We start from the raw sequence: 15028 nt of genomic DNA, 5'->3' as shown, positions 1-15028 counted from the left end.
GGCAGAATCTCAGTGGGCAGAGAACATTCTTGTTTGTATTGTAGAAATTCTTGTGTTTTCAAATTGGGGTCAAAAACGTATTCAACATCTGCTGCAGCAAGAGAATTAACCCATTGTATCCATCTTGGATGTAAAGCCTTTGCATTCGGAATGCTTGCTTTTGTCACTGCCTCTAAGGCAGGTACAGAAGTAATGATCATTATGCATTTTCCCTGTGCGAGGGCTCTCTCTTTTGTTACTGCAGTTTGAACTACTGTCATAATTCTTTCTGTAGAAGTGCATTTCATTTCAGCTTGTGTGTACAAGTGTGATTTAAAAGCAATCAGTACTTTTCCCCTTCATTAAAGGTTAGGTACGTGAATCCGCATCTTCCTGGGATGATTCGATTACAAGGTTGCGAATGTTCACACATGTCTATATATGTGTTTTTGCTAACATGCCTGTTTGCACTGAACGCAAAATGTCTGTATGTATTTGAGTCCAATTAGTTGTTTTGAAATCAGGTTTGATTAATTCGTAGAGAGGTTTAACCCGTTCTGCGTAGTTTAGAATGTACGTTCTTCCGAAATTTATGAAACCTAGAATTGACTGTAAGTTTTTCACCGTTTTTGGAGGTTGGAGCAGCGCACACATTTTCTAAAAAGTTGGCTGCCAGGCTTTTTCCTTCACTTGATCACTCATATCCTAGAAAAAGGACGTTGAGGTGGGCAATTCTTGATTTTTTAAAATTGAATTTATACCCTTCAGAGGCGAATCCAAGTATAATGGTATTCACTCTGTTCAAGTTCCTATCCAAGTCATTGTCTGTTGGATAGATATCATCGACATAAGATAATGCCTCATCATCATACATTTGTAGTAACTCTGTTACTCTAGCTGAGAATAACCTCGGACTATTCTTGAATCCCCGGGGGAGACAACAGAGGTGACGCTGTGTCCCCATAATCGAGAAAGCGGTCAAGTACCTGCTTTCAGGTGCAATGTTTTGACAGAAGAAGCCGTTAGAAATATCTAATGTGGTTTTATATTTTTTCCACACAATGTTATTCATTAGTACTACACTGTGTGCATTTTGTACTGCACAGGTTTTGCAACAAGAGTTTAGATGCCTGTAGTCCAAAACTAAACGATATGTATTGTCTGGTTTGGAGACAGAAAACAAAGGATTGTTCATTGACGAGGTGCATGTTTCAATCACCCCTTGGTATTCAAGTTGATCTAATATCTCCCTGACCTGTTTCTTAGCTTCTTGATTAACTGGATACTGCCTTTGTGCAGTTGGTTGAGTTTTTAACTGGATTTTATGGTTAGAGGAATCCTCATCCCATCCTACATGATTTTTATATAATGCTGGAGCCTAGGCTATAGCCCATTTTCTAGCATAGGTGTATTTTAAATGAATTGGAATATGATTGGAGAATGGTGGCATAATGATGTCCTCCGCATGTGGGCACTCCCTGACAAAATTAGGTGGCCAGTCTTTTTCAGCTAGAAAAATGTCATAACCCTGAGAGAGCTTCTCCCTAAAGAGTGCTCCTATTTTCCTTGTTATGTCCCCCTCCATCCGGAGCGTTACTTCATATAACTTATGGGGTACACTAACTCTGGTATCAGCAGTTTCAACTTGGATGTACTCATTCAAGTCCACTGTCTCCAGATGATCCTTCAAGATCTTGCGAGCTACTGTTACTACTGCTGCACTGTCCAGCATTGTCTGGGCCCACTCCCCGTTCTTGAGTTGTGTCCTCAAGATCCTCGGCATGTCTGATTTTTAGACCTGCTACCTTCTTTTTGGGGAATTGGGTTTTCTTATTTTTTGGAACGTGTTGATCTTCTTTGGACTTCAAGCGTTCTTCCTTGTGTTCTGACCGTTCTCTACTTTCCGATTTCTGTGAGGAAGTCTCTTCCTGAGGTTATACCTCTTTTCAGAGGGCTCCTTTTGAGGAGACCTACATCGGGATTGAGAACGCTTCTCTTTAGAAGTTTGTTTAGTGTTCTCCCACTTCTTTTTGAGAATAGTGAGAGTGTTTTTAATAAAGACCTTTTCAGGACTTTCAGTTAGTTGGGGTTTAACTGGTTTCCCACCCAAACTATCTCTACCTAGTTTTCAATTATTCTGGCCAGTTCAAATGGTTGCTCAGTTACATCAAATTCTCTTAATTTTTGGCGGATCACCATAGATGCTGCCTCACCTTTAATATTAGCTAATATTATAGCTGAGACCTGTTTGAAATCTCTCAGTAGTTTCATACCCAGATTTAAAGCAAGCTCTGCCCCATATTCATTTTTAGTCTGTTTCAGGACGTCTGGTATTACGGCCATAGACGGAACACCATGTGTTTTTGTGTAGATTGCAGCAAAGACTGTACCCCAAGTGTCACAGTCCTCCAGGTGTGGTGCGATCCCCATTGGTAAACAGATTGTTAGAATCCTGTGTTTCTCATGAGGGGTCGTATCGGGAAATACTGCCTCTATTTGAGTAATTTTTTTAGCTTTCCAGAATGGAATTTGTTCCCTTTTTGTGGGCAATTTACCAATGACTGATTGTATAGTCTGTGGTGTGATTTTATTTGTGTTCCCCTGGTAAGGGGTTTGTTGTGGAATCCTTATAGGAGGTTGGACTGTTAGAGTCCGCATGGCATATTGAACCAATTGTCTATGAATTTTGATTAGTTGTTTTAGTTGAACTAATAGTTCTGCACCCGTCATATATTCAATGTCAGGATGTGGTGTATAGCTGACTAGTACATGTTGCTCCTGGTCTACCTAGTGGACCGAGCCTGGTAATGTGATTTTGATGTTGTAGGGCGCCTTTAAACCAGAGCGCATTCTCTTGGTATGTTAGTGGAATTTCAACATCCTCAAAAGGAGTGTATTCCATTGGATATTCCTCTACTTTGTAGAAGTGAAACAAATGTGATACTGCATTTGCTTCAGGGAAGAAAATCCATGAGTAGACTCTAGCGGTGACACTTAGATATATTTGAACTAATATTTGACACAAGTTGTTTATTGATATACTCTTTAAACCAAACTTTTGGGGAAAAAAGTTCCATCAAAAACCTTTTACTTGGAAATCGCGATGATGCCGGAAGTCGCAATGATGTTGGTAACCGCGATGAACAGGTGTTTTTGGTAAAGTGTATAACACACACACATGCTCAGATAAGTGTGTAGCACTATGACGACATTTGCCCTTTGTTGATGTTTATTATTATTTTGAATGTGATCACATGTTAACCTATAAAATAATGGCCGCGTCCGGCATGCCCTCGTACCACAGAGGAAAGCTGATGCCGAAACGCGTCTGGTGCGTTTGAAAGTCGAAATAAAATCAATGACTTTCCCCCCGCGAGTGCTGTGTCTCTTTTGGTAACGGGAGGGGACGAGGAGCGGAATACATTGCGGTAGCACTTCCCGCAGCAACAGCACCCGTGTACGAGTGCATTGACCAAGTGCAACAGGAGCGAGGAGATATTAGTCAACGCACCGCCGTTTTAGCATCTGGGAGCCATGGAGAAGGCGAAGAAGGAACAGACGCTGACTGCAAGCGAGCTGTAATAAACGAATCAAGATAAGCTTAAACGGCAACATGAGGGGGTAACCGGAGGAACTAGTTTTTTCCGGTGAACGCGGAGAGTGGGGCACTAAAATGTATAGTGAGACCGATCGGCAGGAAGCGGCCCAAAATGCCTTTAAGAAAAGATCAACAAACGGCAGCACCAAAAAGGTGGGAGAAACGACAACTACATCCACATTAGCGAAACAATTCAACAGCCTTGAGAGATTGTTCGAACGAGAAGTGAGGAAGTGGTGGGAAGCCATTTCGTTACAAAAATACGTGGAAGTCAACAGAGTTCCAAGAGGATTGCGCATATACACAATCCCGGCATATGAAAACCCGGACCCCCTATTGCTGGAGGAATGGTCAGAGTTCACAGTGGTTTCATGCCAAGGAATGTTAAAGATTTTGATCAAATTTGCATGGAGCGATCATGAAAAGGCGCGAAAGGATATTGCAGAATTGGAAAAAGAAATCTCAGCAAATGATGATAAAAGTAAACAAGAGGAATACCGACAGGCTATGGGCAAAAGACTAAAGACTTATGAGGACAAAATCAGACAAAGGAAACAGGAAAAGTATGAGCGAGACGAGCGGGATTATGACATGGGGAGAGTCCTAACGTTCGCAAAAAGATACGACGCCCCGATTCAAGCTTTGGCGAATAAGAATGGAAAAACCCAAGGCAGTGAACAAGGAGACACAACGGAATCAGAAATGTCAGAAACAGAACAGGCAAGAAGTAGAACAACCTTTGCTGGGGCTAAACAAATGCATACATTTCCTTTTCACGAGGAGTTCGAAATTCTCAGACAAACGAGACAAAAAGGGGGAAGAAGCAAACCCCCGCACCAACAAAGAAGCGACCAACGCGGAGGGGGGGGCGAATGGCGCAAAAAGCAACTTCTCGCCACCACTAACCAGGAGCAGGAGCAAGAGATACAACAAACGACGTTGAAAAATGTGACATGCTCTGAGGATAATCTAACGATAATTAATTTGACTCCAAGAACATTGACAAATGAAGAAGAATATGTACTTAAGTTAGGACTCTCCTTTTGCCCAGACAAGAAACTGGAATACGCACAGACAAAAATAGACTAATTTAAATTTTCACGAAAGCTAAAGTTGCACAAGTTTTACAAACTGCGTCCGAAAAAAACGACCAGAAACACACGAGCCCCGAATGAAATGGATATGGTACAAGTAAAGGACTTACCAGCTCTAAAAGATCTGAACATGTTGGAAATAGAATGTGCGAGCCAGGAAAGAACAAACACCTCTGGGCACAACAACATAGAACAAGTAGGAGGAGACAGTCCTTTTAGATCTACGTCAACCTTTATGCCACAAATGCCGAACGATAACATCGATGTGTTCATGGACACAGTAACAAAAGAATTGGTGAAATGGAGGGAAAAGGATGGATACAGGATCACCAATAAGAAGAACAATTTGTCGATGAAACATTGGGAGGCAATCAAAAACATTCAACAGGATGCAAATATCATTGTGAAACCGTCCGATAAGGGCGGGAACGTTGTATTACAAACTTACAAAGCGTACCATGATGAAGCAATGAGGCAATTGGCAGACACAAATTGCTATAAGAAAATCAACAAGGAGGTATACTTGAAAAGTATTACGGAGTGCCACCAGTTGCTTCGCAAGTGGTATGATAAAGGGCTATTGGAGACAGAGGAATATCTGTACCTGAGGTGTGTGAATCCGGTAACACCAAGCTTTTATCACTTGCCAAAAGTACATAAGAACAACAGAGAACCTCCGGGACGTCCAATCGTGAGTGCACAAGGAAGTCTATTAGAACATTTGTCTGTTTACATTGACTATTTCCTAACTGATTTTGTAAAAACGTTACGTAGCTACATAAAAGATACCAAGGACTTTTTAGCACACATAGAAAATGTGGTGTGGAAAGAAGGGGACTGTATGCTAGTAATGGATATAGCTAGCCTTTACACTAACATAGGCCATGTGGAAGGTTTAATAGCTATAGAAAGTTTCTTGGAAACAAGATCGACGAAATTTTCCGAACATAATGAGATGCTGCTAGAGCTATTGTCTTTTAGCCTAAAAAATAACATTTTTCTATATGAGGACCAGTACTACCAGCAATTAACTTGGGTGGCCATGGGCACATGTTACTCCCCGAGTTTTGCGAATCTTTTCGTAGGATGGTGGGAGGAGCGGGTGGCTTGGGCCAACAAGAATGGAGAATGGACACAGAATATCGTAGCCTAGTACAGGTATATTGACGATCTCTTCCTGGTTTGGAGGGGATCAATGGACTCAGCAACCAAATATGTGGATAAACTAAATGAAAATGAATACAACTTAAGATTCACTGCAGAAGTGAGCTGTACAAATGTGAATTTTTTGGATTTGGAAGTGCTAGTAAGAAATGGGAAAATAAATACTAGATTGTACCGTAAACCTACGGCAGGGAACTCTATTTTACATTCAACAAGCAGTCATCCCCCGAGGCTAATCCAAAGTATCCCCTATGGGGAATTACTAAGGATAAAAAGAAACTGCACCAGTGAGGAAGATTTTGAGAGTAATGCACAATCCAGTATAGCTTGATTTAAAGCCAGAATCTATGTGAACAAAACTCTAGATACGGCTTTGCACAAAGTACAGAATATTTCCAGAAAGGATTTGCTAAAAGAAAAAGATACAGACAAGGCAGGGAATGGTAATGCATTTAGAATGATAACAACCTATTCTAGGGGAGCAGAAAGACTACGGATGATTCTAAGAAAAAATTGGAATCTGTTGAAAACGGATCCAGTTAGTGGAACAGATTTACCCCCGCGCCCGATGGTAACATTTAGACGGGCAAGAGCCTTAAAGGATACATTCACAAAGAGTCACATATTACGACCAGTGACAAAACCTTTTGGAGAACCCCTCCCGGGCTTTTTCCCGTGTGGGAGGTGTAAAGCGTGCAGGAATAGCAAAAAGACGCTGACATACAGAGTGGGGGAGAATACGATGAAAATTAGAAAGTTCCTGACATGTACAACACCATACACAGTATATTGTTTAGTCTGCCCTTGCGGCCTAAGATACATTGGCAGCACCATTCACCAAACCAAAATCCGCATATTGGAGCATTTACGGGCCATAAATAAAGGGGATGTAAACTATCCAGTGGCAAGACACTTCCAGAAATATCACAATGGCAATAATGAGGTTCTGTCATATTTTGCTTTAGATCAGGTTCCAATGAGTGTAAGAGGAGGTGACAGATTAACGAAGTTACGCAGGCTAGAGTCTAGATATATAATAGACCTTTGTACTAAGACACCTGAAGGTTTGAATAGTCATGAGGAACTGGCAGTCCATTTAGGATGAAGGGCTCTTCATCCTTCACTAAGATATATTCTGTATGGGTATTATGTGATGTCAAATGTAACTGTGACTAAAAATGGAATAACAGTAAATGGTATAAAAGGCTGAGAATCAAGGAAGAGATACTTAAGCTGAGGAAAAGTAATATTAATTCTGGGCTAATGTATAAGATGAAATGTATGTATATAATTGTTAAAACTGAGAAGAAAGTTAGCTTATGATTTTGGGAATAGCACGTTTTAGAACATCATTGAAGGACAAAGGCACACACAAGCCCATACAGGGCTTCATAACGCAGGAAGAATCAGCCCATACAGGGCGGTATAACAAACAGAACTCACTGGGTGGCAATAGCTCAAATACTGAGGGGATGGTGAAATGTAATAAATGCATGGTACACCATTACAAGATGGCGCTCAGATAAGTGTGTAGCACTATGACGACATTTGTCCTTTGTTGATGTTTATTATTATTTTGAATGTGATCACATGTTAACCTATAAAATAATGGCCGCGTCCAGCATGCCCTCGTACCACAGAGGAAGGCTGATGCCGAAACGCGTCTGGTGCGTTTGAAAGTCGAAATAAAATCAATGACTTTCGCCCCGTGAGTGCTGTGTCTCTTTTGGTAACGGGAGGGGACGAGGAGCGGAATACATTGCGGTAGCACTTCCTGCAGCAACAGCACCCGTGTACGAGTGCGTTCACCAAGTGCAACAGGAGCGAGGATATATATATATATATATATATATATATGTTCGCTCCAAAGTGCCCACCTGGCAAGTAGCACTCCGACAACAGCTATGAAGGTAAGCCTTTTTATTGGGTATGGGCAGGGTCACGCTAGCTGCATCCTTGCAGCCCTGAATTGTCATCCGCCTGACGCGTTTCGAAGCAAAGGCTTCTTCCTCAGAGGCGTGGCACAGGAAGTGCGTGTGGTCCACTAACAGTTCTTTAAATTATCCATGCCTCAAAGCTTTCTGGGAACTGTAGTGTCCATTTCAAACCCGGAATGGGTGCACAAATCACACTGCTGGATTGTAGAGAACTTGAATAGATCTCCGCCGGCGGGACCCGCCCTCAATCCCAAACTGCTGTCCCATATCGCGACCCGGTTGGATACCGAGCTGCATGGCCCCCAGGAGTATCAGGATGGTGCTTGCTTCACGGCTGGGCGGCCGTGTGAAAATGTTCGCTCCAAAGTGCCCACCTGGCAAGTAGCACTCCGACAACAGCTATGAAGGTAAGCCTTTTTATTGGGTATGGGCAGGGTCACGCTAGCTGCATCCTTGCAGCCCTGAATTGTCATCCGCCTGACGCGTTTCGAAGCAAAGGCTTCTTCCTCAGAGGCGTGGCACAGGAAGTGCGTGTGGTCCACTAACAGTTCTTTAAATTATCCATGCCTCAAAGCTTTCTGGGAACTGTAGTGTCCATTTCAAACCCGGAATGGGTGCACAAATCACACTGCTGGATTGTAGAGAACTTGAATAGATCTCCGCCGGCGGGACCCGCCCTCAATCAATATATATATTACATTGTATGATCCACATATGGAATATATAGAGGTAATGGACGTCAATGTAAAGGCGAAGGGGACAGGGTATTTCTAGGCAACCTTAAACTTTGCATAACGTCTTGAATGTAGCTGTCTTATATACACTCTCAACCCCTTGTACCTCTTTCTGCATCCCTCTTCCCTCTTTTTACACCCCCTTGCCTCTTTCTACATCTCACTTGCTTCTTTCTGCAGTTTTCTTGCTTCTTTCTCCACCTCTATTGTTTCTTTCAGCATTTCTCTTGCCTCTTTATGTACTTCTCTTGCCTGTTTCTGCACCTCTCTTGTCTCTTTCTGTACCTCTCTTGCCTCTTTCTGAACCTCACTTTCTTCTTTCTGCACCCCTCCTGCCTCTTTCTGCATCTCTCTTCCCTCTTTGTGCAGTTCTCTTGCCTCTTTCTGCACCTCTGTTCTTCCTTTCTGCACTTCATTTGTTTCTTTGTGGTAAATAAATAAATAATACCCTATTTTTGAATGCATGAATGAATAACAGATAGCTCAATAAATAAGAGTCAAAATTCGAGGTAGTAGGAGTTATGCAGGTTTAATACAGGATAAGGACAGGAACAGGACAACCTGCACAGGAATAGGATGACAGGGCCCAGCAGCGCTGCTGGTGTCAGGATCGGGACAAGGAAAAGGATCACTTTTTAATAACAGTACATGAGCATATATACATAGCGCAAACACATAGCATTACATTGCAATAGGCGTAGCAGTGGGTGGAACAAGAGGCGTGACGCGTAGCAGTCGCGAAAGATAAGGGTGAAAGTAGGTGTAACTGGGTGTAACAGGGCGTATACATAGACATGTGATGCAAACGTAACAGAATATGTCATGAATGGGGCGGAAACCATGGAGGGGGCTACCTAATGAGCCGGGACCTCTAACCTGGTGGTGCGCGCAAACTGGCAATGACGTATCACTAGGAGAAGCTGGGGGCTATGAACTCTGTGCTAGGAGCAGAGACTGAAGTCTGGAGAGTCAGGGCGACATGTACCTAAACAGTATCTAGTATCTGATGTTTAGAGAACATGTTGATATAAACTAGAAGTCAGGAGAGGAAAGGCTAACTTGATTCTAAGACTGGACCATGCATTATTCTACATGTAGTGTGTGATGAAGAATATGAAATGACCATTAAATACAGTATTTCTCTTACATGGAGCCGGAAAGGCTAGACAATGACGGAAACTATTGATGCGGTTCAGTAGCTTAGGAATGCAGAGAAGGAGGACTGAACTGATAACTGGAACTATAACATACTTTTGGCAGACTCAGAGGCAGAGCCAGGCTGAGCCGGGCACGGCGTGGCAGGAAGTAAGTGAAGGGTCGAGGATACAGGTGGGGGCTGTATCGCTTCTCAGCGAGGCTTCAGGAGACAGGAGCTGAATCTGGTGTCCAGGCCCTTTTGAGGCCTAGAAACGGGGACTTTTTAATAGAATAACGTACACACTGAGAAACGTGGCAACGTAGCTTTACATAGACCTGATATTCGTAGTATTCACGAGAACTGGAAACTGGCATATTAGAGGTGGACACAACTATAATTGCGTCTTGAATCGAACATGGGGAATGCATATGCATATTTAATCATGCACACATAACATATGATGGATGACACGTAGGGACACAGAACATGGCAAAATTTACTTTTCCACATTCCCTCCTTGTCACTACGTTTCCATCAGGAAACATCAATATTCATGATACCATCTATCATTTCATACAGTATCATTTGCTCATCTCGAATTGTCTTGGAACGGGATTTAGAACGGGGCTTGGGACTAGGAATACAAGAGGTAGCACAAATGCCGCAAATCGCAGGGCCACATTGTATACAGAGACAGCAGCTGAATATGATCGCTACTGCAATACCTAGGAAGGACAATATTTTCCATCCCCATGCGGAAATTATATTCCAGAACCAACCGGACCATGTCCAGGTGCCTGGATCTTGGTGTATCAGATGGGCAATTTTATGGAGTCTGGTTATAGCTGAATAAACAGACGGTGCGTTATTTGGAATGAAAATGCAGCAACTAGATCCGATGACTCTACAGGCCCCGCCCCTATCGGCCAGTATGACGTCAAGGACGAGACGATTCTGTAAAACGACAAATCTCATAGCAGATTGCTCTTCGGTTAAGTTACCTAGAGCAGAGGCAGTCTCATTTACCACAGCTTCAAGAGTTCTTGTTAACCTACGGATTAGCTTACTATTCTGGATAGGTCCTATAAAGAAGAAGAAACCTCTGTTGAAATCTGTATACTGTTCTAGAGCAGTTTCAGTATAATCGACAATTGGGGACTCCCTTCTATGTCTAATGTGTACTAGATGTGTGTTTCTGTGATAATCAGATGGGGCTAGGAAAACAGGTGGCAGTAGGAAGGCAATGTAACAGGTTCCCTCCCAATCGAGGGGCAGACGAACATATGCAGTTTGACCACAAATAAAATATGAATGACGTGAAGCTTTGAAAATAGATTTCCCACTGTCACTATACTTGACAATAGTAGTACAATCACTATGTCCTACATGTACAGAACCATAATTACGGACACATAATTCACCTTTGACTGGTAATACTGAAATAGCAGGTAAGTCTGGAGTAGTATCAGACTGAACATTCAGGACCATGAAATTCGAAGAATAGTTACCTAAATTATACACTTCATTTTCTAGATCTAAACCTGTTCGGTGAGGGAGACCTTGCTTGTCTGGGAAACATGTACTGTTAAGAAAAGACATATCTGTTGAGGATGACGTTAACGTGGACCATGCTCCACACGAACCATTATGTGAAAATGGATAAGGAAAAAGTGGCAGAACTCCCTTCGACGTCTGGAAAGGGGGGAGTCGACCACACACCCAACAATTAGTGGCATTGCTGGACTGGTGTGAGTAATGTAACATGCGGATGAATGAGTTATTTCGCATAGCGAGGCGGTAAGAGAGTTCATGAGGAGGCAGATCACTAAACGTGTGCTCTACTGTAGCATTAGCAGACTTATTCACATGAGGAACTGGAAGATACAGATAGAATGCATAACTGGTGCAGGAAATCATAAGGCTGAGAAATAATATGAAACTTAGAAAAACGATACATCGGATTGAGTTTTGACTAACTCTCTCACTATGGGGGTCTATTTTATACATGTCAGAAACAGTCTAACCGTTTCACCTAGGGGAGGACTTAGACAATCAAACTGACTGACTTATTTTACTAGACCGGAGCTTTAGCTTATACTCCTGCTGCGGAGTTTTCTCTAACAGGGGGGGTGCAGTAACAATGTCATTTGCGGGACAGTCCTTGAGAACAATATTTTGGCAATCCTTCAAATCCTGGGAAATGTTCTTTAAAACGGGTTTCAGTCCATTAAAAAGTTTAATATGAGAAAGATGCACCCAGCCTTTGCGACCTTCCAACTTCACGGCTGTACGGGTGGTGAGGAGGACTTGTCGGGGCTCCTTCCAGCGGGGCTCCAGCGGACTTGATCTGTCAAAGTTGCGGACCATCACCATGGATCCTGGAACGATTTCATGCGGTGCCACCTCGGTATTGTCTGGAAATGCGGCGGCAACCTGTGAACGACATGAGTTGAGGGCAGACATCAAGGAAGCTAGGTAATCTGTCAGCATATTACTTGAAACATCGGTAATACTTCGGGGTCTAGGAGTACCCCACATATTTGGGGGGCGGCCGAATACGACCTCATACGGGGACAGACCTGATCTGGAATGTGCGACCATGCGCATATAAAATAAAGCAACTGGCAGAGCTACTAGCCAGTCCACACCTTTTTCTTTACACACTTTTGCAATACGGATTTTCAGAGTCTGGTTATGTCTCTCTACGAGACCGGCTGCTTCAGGATGGCGTACACAATGAAACTTCCACTGGTACCCTAACAAAAGGGAAACATGCTTCATGAGTTCAGATGAGAATGGCTGACCGTTATCAGAATATACGACTCTAGGGAGTCCATAACGAGGGAAGAACTCACGAACCAACTGCTTGGCAGTGGTCGCGGCTGTGTAATCTGGGACTGGATATGCTTCTGTCCATCTGGACAAAGCGCATACAACTACAAGGACATACTTGAAACCTCGACATCGCTCCATCTGAATATAATCCATCTGGAGGACTTCAAAAGGATGGTCAGGGGGCTGGAATCCACCTTGTTCCACCGGGACACTTTTACCTGGATTAAACTGACAACATATCATACAGGTACGGACTTTCTGCTTGGCTGCAGCTCGTAAATGCTTGTTGAACCAGATGTTCTGGATACTGTCTAACATAGCTTTTTCTCCTAAATGTGCTGGACTATGTGCGGTATTAATAATGACTTGAACCATAGAGTCGGGGAGAAACCATGTGGCTCTACCCTTCGTTAACCATCCTTGATCTGTCTGGACCCCTCCTTGTTCGGACCATTTCTTGATTTCTTCGGGAGTAGCATGTAACTGGATATCTATGACATCTTGTGTAGGGTCCTTAACTGTCATACAGGTAATCGGATCTGGAGTGTGTGTCATGTTAACTGGAATGTCTAGAGTCTGTGCTGTAAGCTTGGCTGTGCGATCTGCTAGATCGTTACCTTGAGAAATGGTGTCAGTAACTTTCGTATGTGCTTTGCACTTCATGATAGCGATAGATGTCGGTAAATGTATGGCATCTAACAGAGCTTGAATAAGGAGACCATGCTGAATCTTGGTTCCATGAGAAGTCATGAAACCTCTCTCCTGCCAGAGCACTCCGAAGTCGTGTACAACTCCGAATGCGTAATGTGAATCTGTGTAAACATTAACTTTCAAGTTCTTGGCGTGTATGCAGGCTTGTGTCAGAGCAACTAGCTCTGCTGCTTGAGCGGACAGGGTGTCAATACGGTGTGTTTCAATAACTTCGGTGTCAGTAGTCACTGCATACGCGGCGACTAGTTCTCCTGTACTTGTTCTCATACATGAACCATCCACATAAAGTGTCAGGTCGGGGTCTGGTAACGGAATATCTGTCAGATCTTGTCTTGGCTTGGTCATAATGTTAACTACTTCCACACAGTCATGTGTGGCAGAATTCGAAGTAACTGATGGTAACAATGTAGCGGGATTTAAAACGTTGCAGCGTCTGATTTCTATGTGTGGCTGGAACAGTGTCAATTCATAACCTGTTAAACGTGCAATTGTCAAGTGCTGAGTTTGTGTTCGGTTTAAAAGAACGTCCACGGAATGTGGGACTTGTACTGTCAAGGAGTGTCCTAAGACTATGGAATCACTTTGTCGGATAGCTAGTGCTGTGGCTGCAACTGACTTGAGGCACGCAGGCAGAGCCTGGGCTACAGGATCTAATGTGCTCGAAAAATAAGCACATGGCTTGTATTGTCCTGCTTGATCTTGTGTAAGAACAGATAATGATGTACCTTCGCGTTCAGTAACGAAAAGTGTAAAAGGCTTACTGTAGTTCGGTGTAGCTAGAACTGGAGCTTGGCATAGGGCTTTCTTTAACTCATTGAAACTAAGTGTATGTTCAGATGTCCAAGGGAGGACAGTCGGTACGGCTGCCTCCTGTGTCGTTAACTGTATCAGTGGCTTGGCTAGAAATGCATACTGAGGAATCCATTGTCTGCAGTAAGAAGTAAGGCCGATAAAAGCACGTACCTCCTTCTGGGTCTTGGGCTGAGGAAGACTCGCTATTAACTGGATACGGTCAGGTGTCAACTGCCTACCCCTCTTGGACAGTAAGTGTCCTAAGTATACCACTTGCTGGACACAGAATTGAAGCTTAGAAGGGGACACCTTGTGCCCCATCTCGGCTAGGAAATACAAGACTGTAAGGGATGCTCGCTCGCAAGCACGTTCAGAACGGGCTGTGATCAGTAGATCATCGACATACTGGAGCAGGGCAGTGTCAGTTGGCATGTGAATGTTGTCTAGTTGTCTTTTAAGTGCTTGACTGTAAATACTAGGACTTTCTGTGAAACCTTGAGGAGCTCGTGTGAATTTATAGCTCCTTCCATTTAAACAAAATCCGAAAAGGAACTGGCTGTCTGGATGAATAGGGACACTGAAAAATGCGTTCTTGAGGTCGATTACAGTAAAGAACGTGGCTTCGGAATCAATGGCTGTCAATAGGGAAGAGATATCTGGAACGACTGGGTACTGAGGAATAATACATTTATTAAGTTCTCGTAGGTCAATCACTAATCGATATACCGGGGGTGCATCTGGATCAGTACGTTTCATGACTGGAATGATCGGAGAATTACATACATTGGAGTCAGTTTCTACAACCACTCCTTGAGCCATGAGCTCGTCAATAATTTTGGATAAGGCTGCTACAGCCTCAAGTGGCAATCTGTACTGTCTGATTCGTGGTAACACTACACCTGGTTTGAGAGTCACACGATGGGGTGTGATTTGCATGTAACCTACATCAGTTGGACCTTGCGCCCATAGATGCTGCGGGACATTAGACAATCTGGGATCAAAATCCCGTAATACATAGTGACCCTTAAAGTCACGTAGGAACAATC

The sequence above is a fragment of the Lissotriton helveticus genome, chromosome 4_1 (genome assembly GCF_964261635.1).
Source record: "Lissotriton helveticus chromosome 4_1, aLisHel1.1, whole genome shotgun sequence".
NCBI classification, from domain to species: Eukaryota; Metazoa; Chordata; class Amphibia; order Caudata; family Salamandridae; genus Lissotriton; species Lissotriton helveticus.
This window is presented reverse-complemented; position numbering follows the sequence as displayed.